Source organism: Myotis lucifugus, unplaced genomic scaffold (genome assembly GCF_000147115.1).
Source record: "Myotis lucifugus unplaced genomic scaffold, Myoluc2.0 scaffold_5, whole genome shotgun sequence".
Taxonomy (NCBI): domain Eukaryota; kingdom Metazoa; phylum Chordata; class Mammalia; order Chiroptera; family Vespertilionidae; genus Myotis; species Myotis lucifugus.
Window position 1 is genome coordinate 5,405,250 of NW_005871053.1, and position 27,870 is coordinate 5,433,119.

A 27,870-nucleotide genomic window follows, 5' to 3' on the forward strand; every position below is an offset into this window, starting at 1 on the left:
CCTAGTACTTGCCTTTTTACAAAGTAGATTTAATGGATACAATTTCATGTACCAAGAGGAATGTTCAAGGCCAAAAAACTGTTTTTTCAATTTGGTTTGTGAGTTGTGAGATAACACACAGAAATCAGCATGTTTGCTTTTTTCTCTTTACAAATATCTTCTAGCTGACATTCATCTTTAATTATAAGTAGACTTCCTCTCAGAATCAAAATGGAATACCTATATTAACCTTTACAAAAGATGGAAGACCTAAAAAGGTCTTTAACACTAAGCCTATTCCTCAAACTTCTTTGGCTCAAGACACTCCTTAGATCTCATTCAGGCTAGATGTCACACCTGCATCTCAACCAACATGAGATATGTGTGTAAAACACCAGACCCAGTATAGATGCGCAGTAAGTGACAACTGTTAGCTTTTGTCCTTTCACCTGCCCCTGCACTAAACATCCATCCCACTTCCATTACTAATCTTGTCATAGTTCCACCTTTCAAACAATAAACCTCAAGTCATCTTCAAATTTTCCCTCTCCCTCACTCAACTGATACACTCTGCTAGTGCTAGAATCCAGCCTCTAGTTCAGACTCCTGCCATTAACACTCTCCTTCTCTTGTGTCACCCTCCACACCAGATTCCTCTTTCTAAATGATATGAACATGACACTCCCCAACAGAGAGGAGGACCTCTTCTCTCTCTGAAGAGTAAAGCTGGGTCCCCAAGCCTGGCACACAGGACACTTCACATTCTGGCATCAAAGAATGCCTCCCTCGTATTTCATACTGCAACCTCACTGAACTCCAGGCCTGCAATTATCTGTTTACTTATTTGTCTACTTAATCTACTGCAAGGCCTTGAAACACAGGGGTAGTATCTTGTATCTCCATTGCCCAGCCCTGTGCTCAGCAAATGTTTGCTGTTCTCATAAATAAAACTGGACAACACAGTTATCCACTTGTTAGAAGCAGCGCATGTACAGTAAAAAGAACCAATTTTCCTAAAATTTGATTACTGATTATAGTCAGTCACACATTTGTTTTGGATAGTAGAGAAATTAGGTTACTTAACATACTTCAGCAGAATAGGTAAAAATCTCTTTAAACTAGACATTCTTTCTATAGCTAACAAGAAACCCACTGAATAAAATATTTAATCATTCTCAATCCAAGATATGCCAAGTTTGGGGTTTTTTTAATGGTTAATTTTGCTTGTTAACTGTTTATTTGATGGTAAACTTTATGTGTTGACTTAGCTACAGGCTACATTCTCCAGTAATTTAAACACTAATCTAGGTGTTGCTATAAAGGTATTTTATAGATGTGATTAAAGTCCATAATCAGTTGAGATGACCCTAATCTGGACAGGCATGATTCAATCAGTTGAAATGCCTGAAGAGTGAGGCTGGAGCTTCCCTTGAAGAAATCCCACCTTTGTACAGCAGCTTTGCCCACTGCCCAAGAGTTCCAACCTGCCTGTCCTTCCTGACCTCCTGTCCTACTTGTCTAGACAACCCCATCAATCATGTAAACTGATTCCTGCAATAAATTTTTTCTCTCCTACTGGTTCTGTTTCTCCGGTAGAACCCTGACTAGTACAATCTACTTCCAGAATAAAGGGGGGAAGAGGGTGCAAAAGCTGAACAGTTAACAAGATCTATATAAGGCTTTCACAGTATTGCTGCATTATGGAGTGGGAAGCATTCAATCCTAGAACATCAACCCCACATTCAAGCATAAGTACAAATACACATAACATATGGCACAGCTTCTGTCCACCTGCATTCATTATACATTCATTTGGCAAATATTTGTTATGAAACGCACTGGGGAAAGAACAGTGAACCAGATAGGCATGGTCCCTGCTCTCAGGGACTATACAGGCTAGGAGGAGACTCAGGCATCAAAACAGTAATTATACAAATACTGATTTAATTACAATTATGATGATGGCTTCAAAGTACAGGATGCTGCTGGCATATTTAGTAGGGGAATCTAACCAACTGGGGAGGGCTTTTGGAAATGTCACTGTGGAATGATACTAAAGCAAAGACTAGAAGGGTAAGGAGGCAGTAGCCAGGTAGAGCACAAGAGGAAGAGCATTTCAGGCCCAGGAAACCAACTATACAATGGCTTTATGGAGGGAAGGATCTAGATCAGGGGTGGGCAAACTTTTTGACTCGAGGGCCACAATGGGTTCTTAAACTGGACCGGAGGGCCGGAACAAAAGCATGGATGGAGTGTTTGTGTGAACTAATATAAATTCAAAGTAAACATCATTACATAAAAGGATACGGTCTTTTCTTTTTTTAGTTTTATTCATTTCAAATGGGCCGGATCTGGCCCGCGGGCCATAGTATGCCCATGGCTGATCTAGATGAATTCAAGCACCTGAAAGATGGCCAGTGAGTCTGGGCTGTTGTGAATTAGAGATGAAGAGCATACAAGATCAAATGGCCACACTAATGAAAGACATTGACCCTCAGCAGTGGGTTATCATTACATACTTTGCAGCAGATAGTGGGGTGATCAGATTAATGCTTTCAGTCTTTTCTAGCAGCTGTGTATAACTTGAAAGGAAGCAAACCGGATTTGAGGAGAACAGTTATGAAGCTATAGTACAGAAAGGAGACAATGGGGGCAGGGACAAGGGCAGTGTGATGGGGATGAAGACAAATGGTTGGAAAGGAGTCAACAGTACATGGAGTTGCATTGGACAATTTGCCAAGGTCAGGAGCCAGGGCAGGTGAGAGAGGGCAGATTCGGGAGAGATCAAGGTTCTATTGGGGGAAGCACATGTTTACAATTCCTGTAAGATAGCCACGTGGAAATGGGCATCTGGAATTCAGAAGATACCTGGCCCAGATAAATCAATGTGGGATATGCTAGCTGACTCAGAACTTGATGAGGTGAAACAGAGACAGATTGTAGAGGAAGAAGACCTAGGTGGGAGTCCTGTGAGCATTGCCATTTTATGTGGGTGCAACTGAACCTGAAGAGGAACATTCAAGAGGACCATGTTCATAGAGTGCACATTCATTTATTCAAAATACTTTTCCATGAGCTGATCCAGCCTCCAAGCTCAAAAGGGTGTACATTTTCACTGAAAAGGAAATAACTAAGTGTAAGGGTAACAATTTAGGGAAAACCCAATCTGAATAGACATGAATAATTTCCAGCTTGGGTGTTTTATACAATGGCTACCCGCCTCACTGGTTATTGTTTGCAATAGTTATTCAATCTCTGGGTCAAACTGTACTTACCAAAGTCACTTCTTATTAACACTAATGGCTTGGCCCTTCATGTATAATTAGTTCAGGCAATTAGTTGTAAGGCTCACAATTGAACACATTGCTTTAATCTTTTGAAAATCGCCATGTGTCACATTATTCTAAGAGTGCCTCACTTGAAAGAAAACACTGAACCGATAGGAAGCACTAATTTAAAAAGCTGTAAGAAGAGTGCCTCAGCCCCCAAAGAATCACAGAAATTAGTGCAGGCTCAGTGACTAAAAGGGTTTAGGTCCAGGAAAGGACGTATTTAAATTAAAATCGCACTTTCTCAGACTAGGAACGCTTCTTGCCTTAATCTTCCCCATTAGTACAACACCAGATATTCAGAGAAAGCTCTACAGTGTGCTGAGGTGCAGAGGGCAATTTGTAAGGTGGCCTTATTACAGCTTACAAAAACAGGCCCAGCGGAGGGGAGGCCCACGGATCGGGCAGTCACCTCAGCATGTTGCACAAGTAGGAGCCTAATGAATATTTGATGATGACATTTTTCCTCCTTTGCATGTTGTTACAAGGCAGCCCCCAACTTACCAATGGAATTTGTGTCCAAAAGGTGGTTTTTCAAGTCTACTCCTTGAAAATAAGAACCTACTTTTTCCTTAAAAATTGTGTTGGAAATGATGGGGCTATGTGCTAAACCATCACAGAGTTAAACTAAAGTTCCTAACCACCTATAACAACACTTTTGTGAAAAAAATACACTGGACACAGCTAGGTATCCTAAGGATATCGCTCCTCAGCAGCAGTCCTAGAATGGACAAAGATGCCACTCCTTAGACTCATCTTGCTCCAAGCCAGGAATCTGGGCAAAGGGGTAACAGAGAGGCAGCAGTTGGGAGGCGGGGCCACAGGCTGCCACATGACAGACCCAAATCCAAAGATGAGGACGTGGGGAGTATTTCAGAGTGGGGTGAGGCAAAGACTCAGGCCTTGAGGACTATTGAGATAGAGGAGGGTTAGGGATTCCCTACCAAAATGACATCAGGCTGGAGTCAGGAAGTAAGAAGCAAGAGCTGAAATCACCCATGTTCTGATGGGAGCCCTGAAGGGAAAGGTGGTTCTGGGACCAGAGACAGCCTGAAAGGTGAGTCCTAGGCAAGGCAAAATATTAACGGATGACTAAGGTCCTAGTGCCTTCAGAACACACTGTTATCCAAAGTCTCTGAAACTATATCAAAAGCTATACAGCTACTCTATTTGTACACAGGCAAGTCCAACCTTCCCGGGATTGACTAGGAGGGTCACCTCCCTGACTGTGCATCTCAGTCTATCCATGAAGTCATTCACCGTATGGACTTGGCCATGTGGCTGCAGATGACCATCTTGACTCCAGTTCTGGCCCTACTCTCTGCTCCATCTCAGGAGAGAAAGAGCCGTTGTTTATACATCCAGTGTACATGAGGTGTATTGTGTCTACATCAGTTTTCCAAAATTGATATTCAAACTTGACAAGACATCAGGTATAAGATTTAAAACATGGCCGTCAAACAATACCCTTAGGTTGAATCACCTAAAAGTAAAACACTGACTGGTCTGAACTAAATGCAAAGTTTACAAGTTCTTGTCAACTTTTTTATTTTTAAATTATAGCTTTTATTTTTAATACAGTTTTATTTTTCAGAATCCATACAATAATAATATGAAAAGGGACAAAAGAGGAAAAAGGCTTTTTATGTGTTAAAAAGCCTTTAAGTTATTTAGTAGGTAAGAAAAATGGCGGAAGCTTGGGAGATGATTCTTTGTGAGATCTGCCCTGAGCAACAGGAAAACCCTGAGGATAACAGGGAGGTAGTGAGGGCAGGCTTCCTCATGGAACTGGCTCTGTCTGTCAAGCCCTCAGTTTAAGAGCCCCACTTGAGTGGTGTAAGCTTTCAAATCAGCTCCATGGGGCTCTTAACAGAAGTAAGCAATCTGTGAGAGGAGAACATCCGTAGGCTGCCTCCTGCACGCCTTCTACCAGGCATCGAACACAACCCGGGCATGTGCCCTTACTGGTCATCGAACCAGCAACCTTTTGGTGCATGGGATGATGCCCAACCAAATGAGCCACATCAGCCAGGGCTAAATGTGCTGTTTTAAGCCACTAAGCTTGTGGTAATTTGTTCTAGCAGCCATAGGAAATACCACTCCGCCATGTCAGCACACACGCAGGGCACAAGCACAGGCCCACCTATAGTGCACCAGTTATATCACTTTCTCATTTAAAGAAAAACCCAACTCTTATATGAGAGAGTCAGTAAAGAGGTTACTAAAACCTTTGATAACTGAATTAAATCCTCTTATAAGTGGTTCAACATGAATGAATTTTCTAACTCTCTCCTCACCTTGAAAACCAAAGGAAGAATAACAACATCACCAAGTATATAGGTTATACTACTGTGACTTCATAGTCTTGTGCTCTGACTTCTTGTCTCATTGGTCTACTAGATAGAGAGGAAACCTATCAAGTGGTGACTCTGATTTTCACATGCTGCTGTGGACTCAGTCTCATTGCTATTTTTTACTTCATAATCCCTGACCATACAGTAATATATAATTTGAGATCTTCGCTTTCCTTTGTGGTCACATAATACACGAAAGCTTTTTACCCATACAATAATCCAAGGAGTTTTCTTTTCTGTTTCTTTCTACCTATTAGAAAACGTTGTAATCCTTCATATGTGACAATTTCTCAAAATAAGGTAAATCCTGATAGCATATTAAAGAACTGGAAAAATTAGATGCATAATCTGATCAACAAGCATATTAAACAGGCTTGAGTAGTTGAAGGTTACATACTGACTCAATTGTGACTGTTATCAACAGTTTGAAATATAACTTTAAAAGATGGGAGAATTAATACTTCTTTGCCCAACTTTTGATAGTTCTATAGCCAAGAGTCAAATGCTTCTCAAGTGTGGCAAATGACTGTTCTAATTAAAACTGATCACTTCGCTGTGCTGCTTAGTGGTATAATGCCCTTAAGAGGATTAGACAAACAATTCTGGACATACACAGAGCCATCGTGCTTGTTAATGAATTTCAGATAGAAAGAATACAACACTTTGGTGTTTAAATAAGTGACTACATGTAATTTCTTGTTTGCTCAGTGAGGGACTTAAAAATGACTTGGATCTATGTACTGGAAATAACTTCTCCTTGCTCTGCTGCTTCCTTTGTTGCTCTCTGCCAGTGTTTCTGTTGAAAACTTAATACTGTCTATTGTATCAATGTTTTCCTTTCAGATGAGTACTCTATGTCTTGTTTAAAAATCTTTGCTTATTTTGTTTTACTTTTTTCAGATCTACAATCAATCTGGAACTGTCATGAGAGACCTGGGACTAATTTGAAGACCAGGTAAAATCTGGGGACCCCTGTCTCCCACATCTTTCATCGTCATCACCCAGGGCTAACTCCATGCTCCCTTGTTTCTTTCAAGGCCATTACTACCATTGTCAGCACCACAGAGACCTTGAGGCCTCTGAAACACGAGTTCTTCCAATTCATCAGCCGTCCTTTCCTGATCTAGTTAACCATGAGCTGTCATGGCAACCTCTTCCTTTTTAGCACTCAATTCCCCAGTCACATGCTCGACACAAATGTCAATATTAGCAAGAAAGTAGTATGGACCAGCTGATTTTGAAGCTACTGGGAACTAGGTTGATAATCTGATTATACAATTTACAAGCTATAGGATTCTGGCAGTCACTTGACATTTCTATTTTCTCATCTGTGCTATTGAGAAGGGCTGGGGCTGAGGGTGAGGGGGAAGTGGGGTGGAGTTGGAGAAGGATTATCAATAACAACACCTTTTGAACTTATTGTGGGGATAAGAAGTGATTATGACAAAACCCAGCACAGAGCAGGCACTAAACAAACGAGGAATAGCTAAAAAACAACAACGAATCAGTTAAGCTCTAGTCAACTCAGCAAGCAAGATTTATTGACTGCAGCAAAAATACACAAGGAAGCGCACAGAAGAAGAACAGGAGAGCCTAGGTTGGGCTGCTTTGGTTCACTAGAAAGTCAGAGAATAGGGGGCCTCGGAGACAGGTTCAGGGGGTTAACCCAGGACGAGGTGCCACTGCCCACTGCTCCCCTGGCTGCAAGTCTCTTGGTGTTCCTTAGAGGTTAGGCGATAGTCTGGGGAGGAGGGGGAAGGTGATTGAGGGTTTACCAATGAGCCAGGAGGTCACAGTTTGATTCCCGGTCAGGGCACATACTCAGTTGCGGGCTCGATCCCCAGGAGGGGGGCATTCAGGAGGCAACCGATCAGTGATTCTCTCTCATTATTGATGTTTCTATCCCTCTCTGTCTCTCCCTCCCTCTCTCTGAAATAAATAAAAATTTAAAAAAACACACAACTGAGGCAAAGATATTTTCAGGCACGCAAATGCTGAAAGAATCCATCATCATTAGACACAAGAAATGTTGGCCCTCGTGTCAAAAGAGCCCATAGCACAGCAGTTCTGAACTGGGCACAGTGCACCTGGGTGCCTCACACATACCTGGGCTTGCCAGCCCAGAGAACAGCTGGGGGCTGTGAATGGAAAAGGAACTGTGCAAGACAGGCCTGAGAAGCTCAGTGACCAACAGTAACCAACCAGGATGGTCTGATCACAAACCCACAACTGGGCAGGTCATGGAGGATAATCAGGTCCCAGGACTATAGATAGCTTCCTTAGCAAAGGTCAGTCTTTACCTTAAGTGAGCTCTGTCTATTGTTCTTATACATCTAACATACCTTTGGAATGTCAGAGTAATTTCCTTTTCCCACCCTCAAAGGCACAACCTCAGGAACCAGAACACAAACCACTGGACCCCTCATTGTTATTGTGTTCCCCGAATACCAACTCTACGTGCTATAAATGTTAATTATTAATTATCCTGTATCCACCAATGTAAAAGTGGTATCTCTCCATTTCATCTTTTTTTCCAATCCTAAAGATTTCCCTGCTTTGCTTTCTCCTGCCCACTTAATCTACCACCAATGGGTTTCATGTAACCCTCCTTACATCTCCTCCTTTGATTCTAATGTATCAAATAAGCTGCAAAACTGCCCCATTGAGATTTTGCTTCAGGGTAATTGTTAATTTGTCTCAAATAAACTCATAAAATTGTTTTTTTAAAAAGGAATAGGAATACCACTGGTCCCATCACCATTTTCCCTATATCTGTACAAATATTTGCAGATCAACCCTAATGTGTACTATGTACCAGGTCAGGATAGCTTAGTAGTCAGGAATGGGATGGTCAGTAAAGTCTGGCTTGGCTTGGACACCTCACTCAATCTCTCAGCACCTCAGTTTCCTCATCTACAAAATGAGAGGTGACTAGATGATTTTTTAAGATCTTTATTGTGACTCAGCAATGTTGAAAAGGCTAAGGTGCTAGTTAAGCCTTCGGGTATTGAGACACTAAGAATATATAATGGCAGATACTCAGGCATCTGTTTGTCACAAAATCCTCTCAAAGTAATCTGAACCATTATTGTGAAGAGTGGCCATTCTTTCCCTCTCATTATCATTCTGATTTTATGAAAATCAGCTGACTATCAACTTTGAACTCTTAACATTGCCTTCCAATATATATTTTTTAATTGAGGTAACACTGGTTTATAATATCATGTAAGTTTCAGGGATACAACATAATTCAATATCTGTACACATTACAGCAGGGGTCCTCAAACTTTTTAAACAGGGGGCCAGTTCACTGTCCCTCAGACCGTTGGAGGGCCGGACTATAGTTTAAAAAAAAAACTGTGAACAAATTCCTATGCACACTGCACATATCTTATTTTGAAGTAAAAAAACAAAACGGGAACAAATACAATATTTGTACTTGCATGTGGCCCACGGGCTGTAGTTTGAGGACCCCTGCATTACAGCATGCTCACCAACAAAAGTCATCTGTGACCATACAATTGACCCCACTCTACCCATTTCACCCTTCCCCCATCCCATTATTTTCTTTAAACAGAGTACTAATCATAATTAACTACCTTAAAATCAGAAAGATGATTTTAATCTTAATTCTCAATAAAATAGTAACATACAGCCCTAGCTGGTTTGGCTCAGTGGCTAGAGCATCAGCCTGCAGACTGAAGGGTCCAGGTTTGATTCTGGTCAAGGGCACATGTTCGAGTTGTGGGCTCGATCCCCAGTAGGGGACATAGGGGACATGCAGGAGGCAGCTGATCACTCTCATTGACATTTTTGTCTCTCTCCCTCTTCCCTTCCTCTCTGAAATATATATATATATATATATATATATATATATATATATATATATATATATATACATATACACAAATAAAATAACATACAATTTTAGGAATATTTCTCTAAAGGCTTTCTGGAATTCCTAAAGAAAATCTATCTATTTTTTAAAAAGTAATTCCAAGAAATTATCAAAAATAGCATAAAATTGTCAAGTAACACCCTCCTTCCACACAGTAATACATTCTGGCACAAAGCACCTTTAGATTCAATATTATCATCTGAGTTGCATATTTAAGCCAAAACTCGGGGGAAGATGTATGAGCTAATTCATCAGGAACAACAATCCAGCACCACCTTCAAAAAGAGATTACTAATTTCCTGTTTTACGTACAGTCATCATGCCTATGCCGGCAGAGGAGAAAGGAAGACAGTTATCATGATTTGTGGATAGTTTTGAAAGTATCTGAAAAGACAGATCATTGCTTGCATTTAACTCACAAGTTATTGCTTTGCAGAGAAATGTCAAATGGCCTGTTCTAAATTTTTAAAAAGAGCAACTATAAAGCTCCAGCATCTCCAACATAAATAAATGCATTTTAATCTTTGTTTACTTTATTCCTGGCTTTGAAAAATCTAATTCTTAAAACCTGGTCATCTTACATTACATAGCCTTCTCAAAAAGAATAGTCAGTCGTTCTTCTCAGAGTTTTTAAAAATATTTCTTACATATTGAAACAAATAATTGTCCATTAGCTACCCTATAATGGACATTTGAGACTAGAAGTATAGCACTGCTTTTCCAAATGTTTTCCTTTATAGCTTAAGGGAAAAACTCAACAAGTTTTTTTCTTCTGTGCTCCCAAAGATTAGAGTGTAAATACAAACTAAAGAAAGCTATAATTAGCATTTATAATAGCAAACAATGTACAGTGTAATTTTATCTGAGTCAATTAACAAAAATTATACATTCAACATTTACTGAAAGGCCACTATGCACAAGGCTATGTGACGTGGGAGTTAAAAAGATGAATAGATAGAGCTTTCAACTGCTATGAAAAGCCCTTTAATAGCATTAGTTTTGGGGATTTAACAAGTGAAAATAAAAAACAACCCTTAATGGTTATCAGTCCCACTGAGTCTCCCCATGACGTCTGAGCAGTCACTCAAGGGCAGCTAAAGGTTGAAAACTCAATATCTCAGCGAGCCGAGAACCATAGAATACAGCCCCAAACCCAACCCAGGCAGGAAAATCAGTGTGTCTTCTTCTACAAAGACCAAGAAAAACACTGAGCAGCAAATACACAAGCATCCTCAGGAGCAAATCAACAAAAATAACAAGTGTGTGGAAGGGGTAATGGTTGGGGTTTGGGGAAGAACAGTGGAGAGGAGGGAAAAGAATGTTTATTTTTATTTATTTAAAGCAGAACTTCGCATAAAGCCAAAAATTAAAAGGCTGCCTTTACAAAATGACACATGGAAGTTGTCATTTGATTTTAGGAAACTGGGTTTTATATTTATTTCTTTTTTTTTTTTAATATATTTTATTGATTTTTTACAGAGAGGAAGGGAGAGAGATAGAGAGTTAGAAACATCGATGAGAGAGAAACATCGACCAGCTGCCTCCTGCACATCTCCTACTGGGGATGTGCCCGCAACCCAGGTACATGCCCTTGACCGGAATCGAACCTGGGACCTTTCAGTCCGCAGGCCGACGCTCTATCCACTGAGCCAAACCGGTTTCAGCTATATTTATTTCTTTTCGTCACCAATCAGGATTAACAATTTGGTCTTATTTACTATCTGCCAGATAGTATTTATACACTGAAGATAGGAAAACCATAGCATCCAATCCAAAATCTAAAGGACACATGCTACATCCAATTTTCTCTCAGAAAAAAAAAATCATAAATTATCATTAAGTAATAGTCACTAAATACCAACCATGTACTAAATGCTGGGTGAGTTAGACAAAGTTAAATTTGAATAAAGTATTTTATTTAAATATTTACCCATTAACTTAAAAACTAAGAGCCAATTACATTCTCTATGGCTATTATAGTTGCTATGTGTTTGATGCTGCTACTTCTACACCAGTGATGATTCCCAATACCACTGCTGACTGGTTAGTTTTTATTATGAGCCAGAAGAGTTTAGAACTCGACACAATTTGAAAGTTGGGTCCTAATACATCCCCATGTTATAGCTAAGAAAATCACTTTGGCAAGTTAGTTAACATCTGTGTGCCTCAGTTTCTCATCTCTAAAATGGAGCTAATAATAGTACTAACCAACAGCATTATTGTGAGAACTAAATGAGTTAATTCAAATAAAGTGCTTAAAACAATGGCTGATACACAATAAACTGCACATGCATGAGCTATTGTTGTGTCTATGTTTTCACAATTCATAGGCAATTCTTTTTTTTTCTTAATCCTCATCCAAGGACATGCTTAGCGAGATGAAAGGAGAGAGAGAGAGAGAAACATCAATGTGAGAGGGAAGCATCGATTGGTTACCTTTCATATATGCCCTCACTGGGAATTAAACCGGCAACCTTTAGATGCACAGGACAACGCTCAACCAACTAAGGCGCTCCCACCAGGCCATAGGTAATTCTTTTTTACTAAGCCCTCTCATACATCCTTAGTGGGAGTAAAAAAAATTTTTAAAAAAACATCTAAAGGGCTAGGCTGTTAAAGGATAATTGACAAAGGCCTGAAAGTATTCATATCCCTTAGTCTTTAATCCAGCCATTCTAGGAAATTATCGGAGTTGTACACAAAGATCTCTACTCAAAGCCATTCATCAGGTTATTAATAATGCCAAAAAACCCACCTAACTATCCAACTAAAATCAAAGAAAACATGGCATGCACATAAAATGAAATATTCTATATCTTACTAAAATTTTAATTTATCGAAACAGTAAAAAGGTCAGTGGTTGCCAGGGGTCAGAGGAGGGAGGGATGAATAGGTAGAGCATAGAGGGTTTTTAGGGCAGTGAAACTACTCTGTACGATATTATAATGGTGGATACATATTGTTACACATTTGTCAAAACCCATGAAATGTACAACACCAATAGTGAACCAGAATGTAAACTATGAACTGTGGTTCAGTAATTAATGTTCCACTCCAGTGTGAAGTGTTGATAGTGGAAGCTGGACTTGTTTGAGGGAAGAAGGTATATGGGAAATCTCTGCTCAGTGTTGCTAAGAACCTAAAAATGGTCTAAAAAATAAAGTCTATTTAACAAATAAAGTTTAGGAGAATAATCAATAACACAGAGATAGTCATGATAGATTGCTGAGTAAAAGAAAGCAATTCGGAAGAAATAATATATCCAAATGTTAAAATTTAGCTTCTAGATGCCATATAAGTCATTTTAAAATACACTTTCTTGGGGCAATGAACACACAATACAATATACAGATGATGTATGATAGAATTGTACACCTGAAACCTATGTAATTTTATGAACCAATGTCACCCCCAATAAATTCAATTAAAAATAAATAAGTAAAAGTTTATTATAGCATTAAAAAATATAAGTTTCTGTATTTGCAAATTTTTCTACAATTAACTTGTATCATTTTCAATACAGGCAAATTTTTTAGGACTTTCCTTTAAAATGTCACCCAGTATCAATTCAGTTATTGAAAAAAGGTGTGCATGTTAAATAGAAAAGAAATAATTGCTGATATGAACGACATTTCTAACATCTCCAGAACCTTAAAAAAAATCTCACCAATTACTTAAAGTCGGCTATCTTTGAGATATCATGCATTTATTCCACAAACAGTTTAGATCACCTATCCTAGGTCCTGGGAATCATCAGTACCTAAGGCACACACTGAGAATTAGGAGACCAATCACAACAAATGAACACATAAGGAAGGAGATGTTCTCAGATGGGATGCCCTGGGGTGGGGGTGGGGGTGGGGGTGGACGCACTTTAGTGGAGGGCTGGAAAAGGCCTCACTGACATTCCAGATGACACAGGAAAGGTGAGGAGGAGCCCATGAGGCATAGCAGCAGGAAGAGTATTCTAAAGAAAGAAAAAGAACAAGCACCACAGCCCTACAATGGGAATAACCCAGGTTTATTTCAAGGACAGCAAGCAGGCCAGTGTGGCTGGTCATCAGTGAAAGTTGGGTATTCACCTCTGCATCTAAAATGCCTTGAGGTTATTAAACAACTTTATCCCTAAAATAACTGGTTAAGAATCCAGGCTTTGGGACCAGAGAGGCTGAGTTGGAATCCAGCTTGGTCACTTCTTATAGATGGATTGTGAGCTGGCCATCTCCTCTCTGGACATGGCCTTCTCATCTGTAAAATGAAAGTGACAGTATCTACTGCAAGAGCAGCTACAAGGCTTTAAAGGAGAGGATGATCATCTCAAATGTTCAGGAGAATGTTTGGCACACAAAAAATGCTAAATGAGCCCTAGCTGGTTTGGCTCAGTGGATAGAGCGTCGGCCTGCGGACTCAAGGATCCCAGGTTCGATTCCAGTCAAGGGCATGTACCTTGGTTGCGGGCGCATCCCCAGTGGGGACTGTGCAGGAGGCGGCTGATCGATGTTTCTCTCTCATCGATGTTTCTGACTCTCTATCCCTCTCCCTTCCTCTCTGTAAAAAATCAATAAAATATATTTTTTTAAAAATGCTAAATGAATGGTAGGTGGTCTTGAAAGTGATCTTTAAGAGACTAAAAATAAATAAATAAATAAATAAATAAATAACCTCCACTTTGTTTGAATCACATCAATATAAATAAATTATATCCCAGCTGATCTGATGCTATTACAGTTATATAAGTACAGAAATTCCATTACAGTGTTACTTTGTCAAGAAAAGCCAATGAATCCCCAGCTCAATCTTTCTGGCCCCCAGAAAAGAAGAGGGAATTGCTTTTCATGTTCTCTCCTTGACTTTTCTATAATATTTGGGATGATAGTCCATCTCTCCTCCTAGAAATTCCTTTCTTGACTTGGGGACATGATTCTCTGTCCTTTTCCCATTTACCTAACTGTTCTTCTCTACCTTGGATACCTCCTCTTCTTCCCATCTTCTAAAAATGTCACCAGTTCCTAAATGTTTAGCCACGCCCCTCTTACCCACAGTACCTCCTCGGATGCTTCCCTGCTTCCAGAGGTATTCACAGCGCTAAATCAGATTCTTGATGTGACACTTACCTCATTATACTATGTATTATACTAAATTATGTCTTATCTCCCCTATTGGATGGGTAAATTCTTGAGAGCGGGATTGACAGCTTAATCATCTTTCTTTCTCCCTTAAGACCTAACAAAATCTCTTGAACATAGTCATTGCTATAAGTAACTAAGTGGATAAGCATATAAAATACTTTTACCATTAAAACAGAGCCTTACAAGCACTGTGGGAAATTTTCCTATTTCTCTCAAATTAGCTTATGATTTGTAACAAGGAATAAGAGATACTGACTGTATGTACATTTTACATATTCTCCTACCCTATCTAATAAAAGAGTAATATGCAAATTAACCATCACTCCGACACAAAGATGGCGGCGCCCATAGCCACAAGATGGCGGCGCCCAGTCCTCTCAGCCCTGCTGGAGTCCTCCAGTCCTGGGGGGCGGCCACTGAGAGCAGGGCTTGCTTGGCCATCGCCGCAGCCACTCAGGAGTGGCCAAGCAGGCCCCTCAGACAGCAGAGAACCACGGGGAGTGGGCCTAAGCTGTCAGTAGGACATCCCCTGAGGGCTCCCGGATTGGAGGGTGCAGGTCGGGCTGAAGAACAGCCCCTACTCCCCCCCATGCACAAATTTTGTGCACTAGGCCTCTAGTTATGAATATTAATATATCAATTTTCAATTGACATGCTAAAAATTATAACAGCACTTACTATGTGCCCATTCTAAGAAGTGTATATGCACTAATTCACTCTATCCTCCCATCAACCCTTTGTTTTAGGTACTATCTTTATATATTTCATTTCATGAATGAGGTAATAAGGCAAACAGTTAAAGGACTTAGTCAAGGTCACAGAGCTGGACAAGGCAAAGCTAAGATTTGAACCCAGGCAGCTTTGGTCTCAGTCTGTGCTTGTAATCCCAAATCTTAGCTAAATAGCCATTCACTATAAAAATCTAAATCTACATAAGCATTTTTGAACTTATTTAGAACTTTTTATGGAAACCTGTTATTTATAAGTAATACAAACAAATATATCTATATTAACTACATCAAAGTTCTGGCTAAAGTACACATATATAATTTACTAATGCATATTTCATAATGTCACTTTTTCATTAAATATTACAATATTTTAGGCTATTTTATCCTACTTCTGGATACGTAAAGGTGTTACCAGTCTACATGAAATCTTCTTGACTATCTTGTAAAATTTGTATTTCCATATAGATTTTTTGTATTCTATATTGATTTTTTAAAGACTTTTCAAAGATTTTTAGAGAGAGAGGAAGGGAGAGGGAAAGAGAAAGAAACTAAAAATATTCATAAATATGTAGGATAAATCATATTAAGGCTACTTAGCTCTAGGTGGCACAGAGTACAACCACAATAATGTTATAATCATGTTGAAAATGACAATTTAATATATGATGATAGGTTTTTAAAGGCTATATATATTTAACCTTAATTTCTTATCACTAGAGAATAATCTCTACTATTACAAAGTCTACTTAATTTTCAGATGTTGTTATACTTTAAGCTTTTAGTTTAATAACCCAAACATGGTGATGGAAAAATTCTACTATTAAAATGCAAAGTGAAATTTTAATCAACAAAATTCTTAAAATGTGATTAGCCACTGTCAGTAGGCCCGACTTCTCAGCAGTTTTTATTTGTTTTGTTTTGTCTTGGAGTATTTTTTATTGTGTTGTTTTCTTGCAGCCAAGAAAATAAGGATTTATTAAGCAGATGGTCCCATGCCCAGAGTCACAGACAGCTAATGCTTAAAGACCTGGCTCGTCAGTATTAATTTTTTAAATTATTATTATTATTTTATTGATTTCAGAGAGGAAGGGAGAGGGAGAGAGAAATAGAAACATCAATGATGAGAGAGAATCATTGATTGGCTGCCTCCTGCACACTCCCTACTGGGGATCGAGCGTGCAACCTGGGCATGTGCCCTTGACTGGAATGGAACCAGGGACCCTTCAGTCTGCAGGCCAACACTCTATACACTGAGCCAAACCAGTTAGGGCAGTAATTAATTTTTGAAGAAAAATTATTTCAGTCTTTGCCTGACCAGAAGTAAAAAACATTCAAGAATGTTCAAAACTAAAATCCTATCAACTTGAACTATAAAAGTAAACTTCTCAAATGCGACATTTGTTTGCCCTCTTTAAGAGTGTAAAGTTCATGTACATATCTTAGATGCCAACAGGCTCATTCCCCAGGTTCTTGCACTTGCTGTTCGCGCAGCCAGAAAAGAATCTACACCCAGATTTTTTTCCACAACCTGCCCCTTTCCATTATTCAGGCTCAACTCGAATGTCTCCACCTAGCAAGGCGTTGCCTGGCCAGCCCGCCCAAAGAAACCCACTGTTAGGGGTTGAATTGTGTCCCTCAAAAAGATGTGCTGAAGTCCTAACTCCCAAAATCTCAGAATGTGGCTTTACTTGGAAACAGGGTTGCTGCAAGGTAATTAGTTAAGAGGAGGTCAGCCCTTAACCCATTGTGACTGGTGTCTTTATATGAAGAGAATACACACAGACAGCGGCTCCAGGGAGAAACAGGTGAAGGAGGCAGAGATTGGAATTAGGCTACCACACGCCAAGGGATTCCTGCGGCTGCAGAAGGTAGAAGAGGCAAGGAAGGATCCATCTGGATTTTGGATTTCTGGCCTCCAGCACTGTGTGAGAATACATTTCTACCATTTTGCGCCACACAGTTCATGGTACTTTGTTACGGCAGCCCCAGGACACCAACATATCCACCACCAACAACAACTGCCCTTGCCCCATGGGTCCCCTTTACTGCTACCATCGTTATGACTAGTACCTGAAACAGCAAAGTGCTTTTTACTGGTTGTCTCCATTCATTAGAATGTCAGTTCTCGGAGAGCAGATCCTTTTCCGACTTCAAAGCAGAGCCTGGAATATGTAGTACATGCTCAAGAAATATTCTGTGCAATAAATGAATGATCCTGAGAATGATAATCAGATAAAAGAATATCAGAATGATAACTCATTTCCAGTAACTGGAACAGCTATAAACCCTCCTATAATCTAATAACAAAGTCTAGTACCAGATTTATCTAACAGTGAGCGAGACTTCGCACCATCTTAACTGTCTGGAAAACGAACCTCGGAGATAAAGAAAAACAGCTTCAGCAAAATGCATTCCTTACTCACTACTTCCAAGATGTGGCTGAAATAGCATTACTTTTTGAACTAATGTTTTCTATGTGTCGGGAGAGGGCTCATCTCATGGAAATGCAGTAGAAGCTGGATGACTAATGAAAGGAGAAAGCAAAAGATCTTCAAGGAAAACAAGTGAAAAGAAAAGAATTCTGAGGTTATTTGGTAAAGGAGCAGTTAGTGTTGCCCCGCCGCCAAAGCCGTCTTTATGGAAGGCATGAGCCCTCTTAGCCGGAGTCACTGGCAACACATTAGGGGGCTCTCTGGTGTTGGGGTGTCTCTGAGCAATTTTTAAAGTGAAATACATAAAACATTCTAGAGAGATTTCCATTTTTAAAAAAATATATCTTTATTGATTTCAGAGAGGAAGGGAGAGGGAGAGAGAGATAGAAACATCAGTAGTGAGAGAGAATCATTGATCAGCTGCCTCCCGCATGCCCCACACAGGGGATGGAGCCCGAAACCCAGGCATGTGCCCTGACCAGGAATGGAACCGTGACCTCCTGCTTCATAGGTGGATGCTCAACCACTGAGCCATGCCATCTGAGCGAGTTTTCCATTTTAAAAAAAGCTTTGCTGTTGAGCAAGGGAGGTTCGTGTTTAATAGGGGTGTCACCTCTGAGGAATACTTCTTTTCTTGAAAATGCCAGAAAAATGAGGTGCTGCAGAGCAGGGAAGTGTGCTCTGAGGGAAGCAATCAGATGTCCAACAGAGTGGCCTCTCAGGAGCTTTAAAGACAGAAAGCCATAGGAAAGAGGCCCGGCCCTAAAAGAGGAGCTCCCCCCTGTTTGGGAGAACAAAACACACAAGCGGGCAACCAAAGGAAGATGCCCAGTGAAGCAGGGGAAGCAGAAGCTGCAGAGCTGTCAGGGACAGGACTGCAGGGGGTTTCAGGGAGGATGGGGTGGGTGCTAAATGGAAGAAATGGGGGAGAGAGAGAGACTGGTGTGGACAGAGCAATGGCAAGGCAATGGGGGCTGACAGGGAACAAAAAGCCACCAGGTGGGGAGAGGGAAGGGCAGCCGGAGTGACCTTGGTGACTGATGCCTTTTTTATCCCAAATTGGTCAGAAATTAAGATTTCTTAGACTTGCCCAATACAGTATAATAAACTAATTTTGAAAGAACCAAAATGTTGACTATTAAAAACAACTAACTGTAACAAAATTGTACATTTGTTTTTCATGTCCAAGGCACTTCCGAATTTGATAGCACTACAAGGCAGGTGAGCAAGAAATCAGCTATGGCTGAACAAGTCAAAAGCCAAATGTAGTCATTTTGGTTCACTGGTCATTTGTTTTCTAGGTAAATAGAAGTTTCATTAATGATTGATAATTGCACTTTGTCTCTAAGTACTAAGTTAGAAAACTCACTTCAACAACCACCATTTTACCCTCATTTAGCAGATGAGGCTTCCCGAGTGTACAGGGTGGCTGCTCAGTAAGTGGAGAAGCTGGGACAGAACTTGCGCAGCCATGGTCCCTATCTAGGGCTCTTCCTGTCAAATATATACTGCTTCTCTGGAACACCGTGTACTGCGATACAAAGTGCCATGAGATAGCAGCTATTTTCACAGAGGGATGTATGGGGGGAAAGACATTAAATGTGTGGCAAGAAGAAGCAGTTGGGCACAATACTGTTACCCAATGTATTTAATATATGCTACTAAATCTCTTAAAGAAATGCAGTTAAATTCCTCCCAAATTCCCTAGAAATTAGATACACTAGATATACTAGTTAAGGATCAAATGCAGCCTGAAATTTTAATAGCCCCAGAAAGTTATGGGAAGGGTTTTCTAGACACTTCCACAGGTCCTGCGCAATGCCAAGCTCCCGAAGGTCATCCAGTGCTTCCTCCCCCTGTGACAGCGAGCCTCTCTGACCTTTCCCCATCTATCAACCTTCGCTCTCCACATCACCCTGCTCTGGCACCTGACGCTCCGGTGGAACGCCACTACAAGGCTGCTGCCTATCCCTCCTAATTTCCAAATAAAATGGTTTGAAAAAGACAACAGCCACTAAATTATCAGAACTTCCACAAAGGAAAGGAATGCATAGTATTTACTTGATTCATTTATTAGGATACACATTTAACTCTGACTTCATGCCTAGAAGTTAATAAAAAGAGACTGATATAACATTTCCTCCTGTATACTTTGCTATTTTTTATTTAAAATTACCAATTCCTAATAAAGGGCTATGTCTGTTAACTTTGCATAAATGTGTATTAATGATAATTAAACTATTTTTATTTCCTTTTAGGAAAATTATTTTGCAGCATAATACCTCCGACTGTCACCAAGTTTTTCCTTTTCTTCAGTATAATTCATGTAACTCATGCTTATTAAATTTATATCAGCAAATACTTCTTTTTCCCAAAGATATCACCTACCAACCATGAAGCTGCTACCTTGGCTTTCTCTGTTTTACTATTCCTTTTTTTTTTTTTTTAGAAATTTATTTTATAAAGAGAGAGGAAGAGAGAGAGAGAGAAACACTGATTTGTTTTTCCACTTCTTTATGCATTCATTGGTTGCTTCATGTATGTGCCCTGACCCAGAGATTGAACCAATAACCTTGGCATATCTAACCAAGTTACCTGGCCAGAGTTGTCTCACTATTCTATACCTTAATATTCGGTACCACTTTGTGGGCTCTCGGAGGACAAAGGCACAATGAAACAATCACTCTTACGAAAGCATGTGTTTAAGAGTTTAATACCATAAAAAGTTATTCCAGGAAATGGTTACTTTAAGGGATGAATGGGGATGCTCTCATCAATAAATGAAGAAAGGCAGAAGAGATCAATTATTCCCAGAATGGACTCCCAAAACCAAGGCCACATTTTTTGTTGTTGTTAATCCTCACCCGAGGATATTTTTCCATGTGAGAGACCGAATGGTTGCCTCTCCACATGCCCTTGACCAGAATCGAACCAGGACCCTTCAGTCCACAGGCTGGCCCTCTATCCACTGAGCCAAACCAGCTAGGGTCCAAGGCCACCTTTTAAAAATGCAGATTCCTAGACATCGTACCAAAACTCAGGGGTAGCAGAGAATCTCAAGGCCATGGCCCATAAAATAACAGTTTTCTCTATTTTATCACTGTAAGCTGCATCTGATGGAGTTGGAGTAGCAATCAATACCATCTCCATTTCTGTGTTCTCCCAGCCTAGGCTTCTGCCACCACCTTCTGCGAAGTCTGTTCTCCATGAACGCTCATCATCACCCAGGTAGGTCCTAAACAATGTCCCTTGTAAAATCAGCTAGGTGGGGTCACAGTGGCAAGGGCAGGGCAATTACAGGGAACCAAGGTGTGCCAACCTGTCCCAAAGGGCAACCGCTTCCATTTTCCCTCCTCCTTGAACTTTAGCCTGTCAGGGTAGTAGTGAGGGTGAGTCTTTTTTTTTTTAATTGATTTCAGAGAGGAAGGGAGAGGGAGAGAGAGTTAGAAACATCAGAGATGTGAGAGAATCATCAATCCGCTGCCTCCTGCTTGCCCCCTACCAGGGATCAAGCCTGCAACCCAGAATCAAACTGTGACCTCCTGGTTCAAGGGTCAATGCTCAACCACTAAGCCACACCACTGGACAGTGAGGGTGAGTCTTTATGGCAACTACCATGGATCTAACGTTGCAAAGGGATGCTGTGGGTTACAACTACTCAACATTCTTGAACAGTACAAGGGAGCCTCAAGAAATTTAAAAGCTATCTTGATTGGAATAGGTAAGTTCACATATTTAAAAATTCAAACAGCGGTAAAAGGTGTATGAAATAAGTGTCCTTCCCATCCCCACCCCAACCACCCAGTTCTCTTCCCCAGAGGCAATCACTGTTATCAGTTTCTTGGGTCACCTTCCAGTCTTAACAGTTACAAGCATAAGCACATATCTACAAACTCCTATTAAACCCCAAGGGCTATACACTACCCTGCAACTTGACTTGTCTCCTTGTATCTTAGAGATCATTTCATATCAGCAAATATAGAATGACCTCATTCCTTTCAACAGCTACCTAGCTTTGTTTCTGCTCATAATTTATTTAAGTGATCCCATATCGATGGATATTTAGCTCTCTCTAAATCTTTTGTTTACAGACAATGCTGCAATGGATGTCTTTGTGCAAATTCATTTTGTGATGTACAAGTATATCTGTAGAACAACTTCTTAGGTTTCCTGAGATGAGAAGGTAGGTAAATTTTTAATTTTGGCAATATTTCCAAATTGCTACACAGATGCTGGACCATTTCACACCCCTACCAACAATGTTTGAGCTTGTCAGTTTCCCCCAAAACCTTGTCACCATAAAGCAGTAACGAACATCAAGATCTTTGCCAATTTAATAGACTACATCAGAGATTTTCAACCTTTTTGTTTCATGGCACACATAAAGTAATTAGTAAATTTCTGTGGCACACCAAAAAAATAAATTTTTTCCTGATATGACAAAAAAATAGGTATGAAAATCACTGGACTAAACAATTTAAAATTAATTTCTCTTACCCTGAGTTGAGCATTTGTAGTTCCTTTTCTGTGAACTGTTTATTCATTGCCTTTGCCCCTTTTTCTATTAGATTACCAATCATTTTTCTTATTGATACACAGGAACTCTTTGGATATTAAAGAGTTATTCCTTGTCTCTGACACATGTTATAAATGGTTTTTTGCTGGTATGGAGATATTTTATCTTCTGACTGTTACACACACTATCTTTTCTTTAATGGAGTTTAATTTATCACTCTTATCTTATGCGTTCTGTATTCTTTAAGATTTTTCAAAGCTTTTTATTTAAAATGTAGAGAGATACCTCTTCTCTAATATCTGATCTCCATAAGCCTTCAGATTTATTTCCTCCATTGGCACTTTTTTTTTGGGGGGGGGGGGGATATTCACCTGAGGATATTTTCTCCATTGATTTTAGAGAGAGTGGAAAGGAGGGAGGAAGGGGTAGAGAGAGAGAGAGAAACATCAATGTGAGAAAGACAGATTGACTGGCTGCCTCCTGCACATGCCCCGACTGGGGCTGGGGATCGAACCTCAACCCAGGTATGTGCCCTTGACCCTTCAGTGTGAGGGCCAATGCTCTAACCATGGAGCCACACCAGCCAGGGCTGTTGGCACTGTTTGAAATGAGGCTGGAAGACAAGCTTGGATATAATATCCACCAACTTCCTGTCCTGACCTTCCTATTCTTTTATCCTGGTTTCTTGTGGATTTTGCTCTCTCCTTCTCCCTTGCTTTCCTCCTGGAGTTTCACGTGAACCCTAGTTTGGTTGGCCTACCTTGGAGATCACACTTTTTTTGTAGTTCTTCAATTTGAAGTTTACTGAAGTCAAAAAGAATTTCATTAATGTCTTTTCATAACATGCCATTCAAACTGTGCTATTTTTTCTATTCCAAGGAAATCATACAACAGAAATTGTGCAGATTGCTGCCTATGGTGCGAGAATATACGAAAACTTGTCTAGCTGCTCCAGATAAACAAAAAACAAAAATGGTATCTTAATTTAAAATAAAATCAGACTTTAGACTTTATCTCCAGAAATGGTGTTTTAACAAAACCTTTTTATTTTAATGTTCTTTTAGATACTTTATTCTTCAGACTTTTGTAGTTGATAACAGTTTGTTACTTGTAGCAACATTGTATTATGTATAAAAAATATCAAGGTAACTTCTTCAAATTTATGATAAAACTTAAGCACTGGTTTAAAAGATAGGAAGTAAAGCCACAGCTAGAAATTGAGGCCAGATTTATTTTAGGTTTGATTTTTGAAAGAAAAAAAAAAGATTCTAAAAATATAGTGCTGTTGTTCTCCATTCTCTTTCCACACTCTTTTCAAAAGGTAGATACTTGTCTGTCTTCAGAGCTACAGTGAGAATTGCCTTGATAAGATGCAAGATAAAAAAAATAAGAGTTGATGTTCTATTTCTGACTCAATTCCTTCTAGACTGATTTTCTCTCATATTAGTATATGGAAAAAGAATAACAAAGAAAAAGATAGAAAAATATATAGCACAAGGTCATTTAATTTTTATCTATTCTTTCCTTTTCTTTCCAGTGAGTTAAAGTCAAAGCTATGGGTATCAAAATAGCAAACACCAAAAAATGTTAGATAGTCCTGGATATTAAGCTATTTGGGTTATCCTCCCTAGCTCTGCCTTTTGTCAGCTTACTATATAGATTTTGTGATACTGGCCCTATCAGAAGGAACTCCCTTCTTAGTTGTCTGCAAATGGAGACTCTCATCTCCATCATCAACCTAACTAGGGGCCCTCCCTTGGATCTCTCTCATCACTCCTGACCCCCCCATATCCACCTGTTTCCTAGATGTTTTTTATTATTATTATTACTAGAGGCCCGGTACTCGAAATTTTGTGCACTGGAGCGGGGTTGTCCCTCAGCCCAGCCTGCATCCTCTCCAATCTGGGATCCCTCTCACAATCCGGGATTGCTGGCTCGCAACCGATCACCCGCCTGCCTGCCTGATTGCCCCTAACCACTCCCCTGCCAGCCTGATCAAGGCCTTACTGCTCCCCTGCCGACCTGGTTGCCCCCAACCGCCCTCCCCTGCCGGCCTGGTCGCTCCCAACTGCCCTCACCTGCAGGCCTGGTTCCCCCCAACTGCCCTCCCCTGCCGGCCTGGTCACCCCCAACTGCCCTCCCCTGCCAGCCTGGTCACCCCCAACTGCCCTCCCCTGCAGGCCTGGTTCCCCCCAACTGCCCTCCCCTGCAGGCCTGGTTCCCCCCAACTGCCCCCCCCTGCAGGCCTGGTCACCCCAAACTGCCCTCCCCTGCCAGCCATCTTGTGGTGGCCATCTTGTGTCCACATGGGGGCGGCCATCTTGTATGAGGGTGTGATGGTCAAATTTGCAATATTACTCTTTATTATATAGGACTGATCTCAGAAAAGGAAGAGATAGAAACACCAATGATGAGAATCATTGATTGGCTGCCTCCTGCACACCCCTTACTGGGGATCGAGCCCGCAACTTGGGCATGTGCCCTTGGCCGTAATCAAACCTGGAACCCTTCAGTCCACAGGCCGACGCTCTATCCACTGAGCCAAACCAGCTAAGGCTTCCTAGATGTTTTTATGAACCCTCTAAGTGGTTCACTGTTGGACAATTTCATATGGCTTCCTCCACTTCTGTTCATATCATTTCCTCTGAGATGGCCTTCCTCTTTTCAGCAAGGCCTGCTCATCCTTCCTGCAGTCTCCACCATGAGCTCTTGGCAACTCATGCCTGTACACAGGGACTGCTTCCTCAGCCCTCAACTGTCACCGTGTGGGTCTTTTGGTGCAGTAGCCTGTTCTGCCTTATGAAGACTCTGTATTATCCTTATTTTCTTTTTCCTTAGAACTTTAAAATTATCACTGATCCATGCATGGCCCTCTTTAAAAAAAAAAAAAGCATTAATGTCTTTATTTTTATTGATTTTAGAGAAGAAGGGAGAGAAAGATAGGAACATCAATGATGAGCATCATTGATCAGCTGCCTTCTGCATGCACCCCACCAAGGACCGAGTGCCCTGACTGGGAATCTAACCATGATCTCCTGGTTCATAGGTCAATGCTGAATCACCGAGCTACACTGGCTGGACTGACCCTCTTTTTAAAAAATATGATTACCTATGAACTTACCACCACATCTGAGAACTACATCATTACCAATAACTTACACGCACCTATGTGTTCTTCCCCATCATATCCTTTTGGTTTCCCCCAAAAGATAACTGTTACCCTAAGTTTAAAGTTCATCATTCTCTTCCTTTAAAAAAAAGTATATTTCAACACACATATAAATGCTTGATTGTATTTGATGATTTGTGTTTGCTTGTTTCCCTGGCTCATGTAAATTAATACAATTGTGGGAAATACTAGTAATTTGTTAATATTTAGTAAGTTAAATATTCACATACCCTACAAATCAAAAATTCTATACCTAGTTATATGGCCAAGAAAAACACTTGCACAAGTGCCCCAGAAACATGAATGATCCGAGCAGCACTCTGCAATATTTTTTAATGCAAAAAAAAAAAAAGGCAATTGGCAGAACAGGGAAATATTTGTTACAGACACATAATGTATTAATCTTAATGACACAATGTTGGAGGGGGGGAAATGTCGCAGACGTCAACAGAGAGTATAAGACCTTTTTCCCGAGATTAAAAACAGACTCAAAAGGGGGTGGGGGGGAGTATTATAATTATTACTTAAACATTGCAGTAAAAGAAAAAAATCCTTATTTTGAGAATTCATGCATTGTCCTCCCAAACGAGACGACAAACTCTTGAGGGCAGGGACTTTTTTATTCTTATTTGTATCTCCCACATGCCTAGACCAGTGTCTTGAACAGATGGTGCTCAATAAGTAATTATCCACTTAATGATTTAAAATTTAAAATTTAAATCTTTTCCCTCATCCGTGTCATGAATAAAGTTGCATAAAACTTTTATTTACTTATACATTAACCTAGATCTATTTCTGCAATGGTAGTCCAGATATCCAACCACAAACACTTCATCCTGGAAGTACTTTACCTTTCTTCTTCAAGTAAAGCTAACATACAGTCAAAGCAATCTAGGCACAAGAAAATATATGATCCTGTAAAAGTCCAACCAAATCACATAACCAAGAGACAACTGATAAACCGTCATAATTTGAAACTGCGATATCCCAAAAGGAATACATCCACTGAATGTATAATTGAGTTATCTCATCAAAACTGAAAACATGAGCAAAAACAGGGTTTTTAGACTTTCTAAAAGCAAAGATTTAATTTCAAAATACTTTGTTCCTACTTTGAGAAAAAAAATATTTTTAGGGGAAAACATGAAATTTGGGTTGAAAGAATAATATGAATAATATTCCACCAATCAGGGCCTTCCTTATAACCCAATGAGAGCTGTGCATATTCTCTGTAGGCGATTAGAGCGGAATTACGCTGCAGCTTCCCTTCGACCTTGGGAACTCTGCTCACTCTGAGTTACTGCGAGGTCTTCTGTTTCATTTATTAATAGTCTTTGTATCTGCAATGCTGTAGCATTCGAAAGGAATATCAACACTGTGAGCTTGCAGTACCTAAAACTGTAGAAATGTTTCCAAAAGCCAAGTGGGGTGTGGGTGGATTATAGCCAAGAGGAAAACAAAGTTAAGGATATTAAGATGGGATATTTTCTCATTTGACTTTTGAAGAAATAACACATTTAATTAGCTGTGTAATACATTACCATCCATTTGCATGCAGTTTTTAAATTTAAGAAAAGACATTCAAGAGAAATTATTTTATTTGGGAAAATATCACAACTGAATACGACATACAATTTGCTAAAACTAGTCCAGCAATTGAAAAATGGAAATTCTAATAGAGAAAACGCCTATAGGACTTTTGGGTCCGAGGGGGGGAGGGAAGAAATAATCTAGCACTCCTGAGGGTTCACTTAGTTTCATGTCAATTGCTTCATATCCATTATGTAATGCTTTCCCCAGCTTTAGGTCTGTTGAAGCTACCGCTCAGGTATATCACAGATTGCCACCAAATCAGTATAGGTCATGCAGATGTGTCTTATATTCATTCAGTAGAGGCTTTTTTTCAAAATCTGCTGCTGTCATTACTTCTTCCCAGCTTCCTCCCCAGGTCTCCCATCCTCTCCTCCCCCAAATACCCGGGAGACGCGAGCTGCGGGCAGTAGCCGGCTGGGTGCAGGGGAAGCACGTCCTGACTGCAATGCTAAAGCTGTCCCGGTCTGAACCAGGGGGGGCAGATTCGGCCCTGGCCGGGGTGTGGACGAAGGCTGCAGGGAAGGCTGCAGGGGCGCCAGCAGCCGAGTGGGCAGGGGTGCCCCGCGAGGCAGTCCGCAGTGCACGCGCACAATCAAACCAAATGCACAACTTCCCCGGCCGCTCCTCCCGACTCCCCGGATTCCGTGAAAGTGCGGCGTAAGCGTCAGCTGGAACGGGCGCGGGCGCGGGCGCTCTCACCCCGCGCGGGTTTCGTCTTCTGCTGACAATTACATCAGTCC

At 40.4% G+C, this 27,870-nt stretch overlaps 1 protein-coding gene across 6 annotated transcripts in view; it reads right to left on the reverse strand.

Moving 5' to 3' along the window:
• OSBPL6 (oxysterol binding protein like 6) overlaps positions 1–27,870 on the reverse strand; it is a 175,639-nt gene that overhangs the window by 147,326 nt on the left and 443 nt on the right. For all 6 annotated transcript variants that reach the window (XM_023744492.1, XM_023744511.1, XM_014467615.2 and 3 more), the window contains exon 2: positions 17,491–17,635. The gene's annotated coding sequence lies outside the window, so the exon portion shown is untranslated. The remainder of the gene's footprint in view (positions 1–17,490; positions 17,636–27,870) is intronic.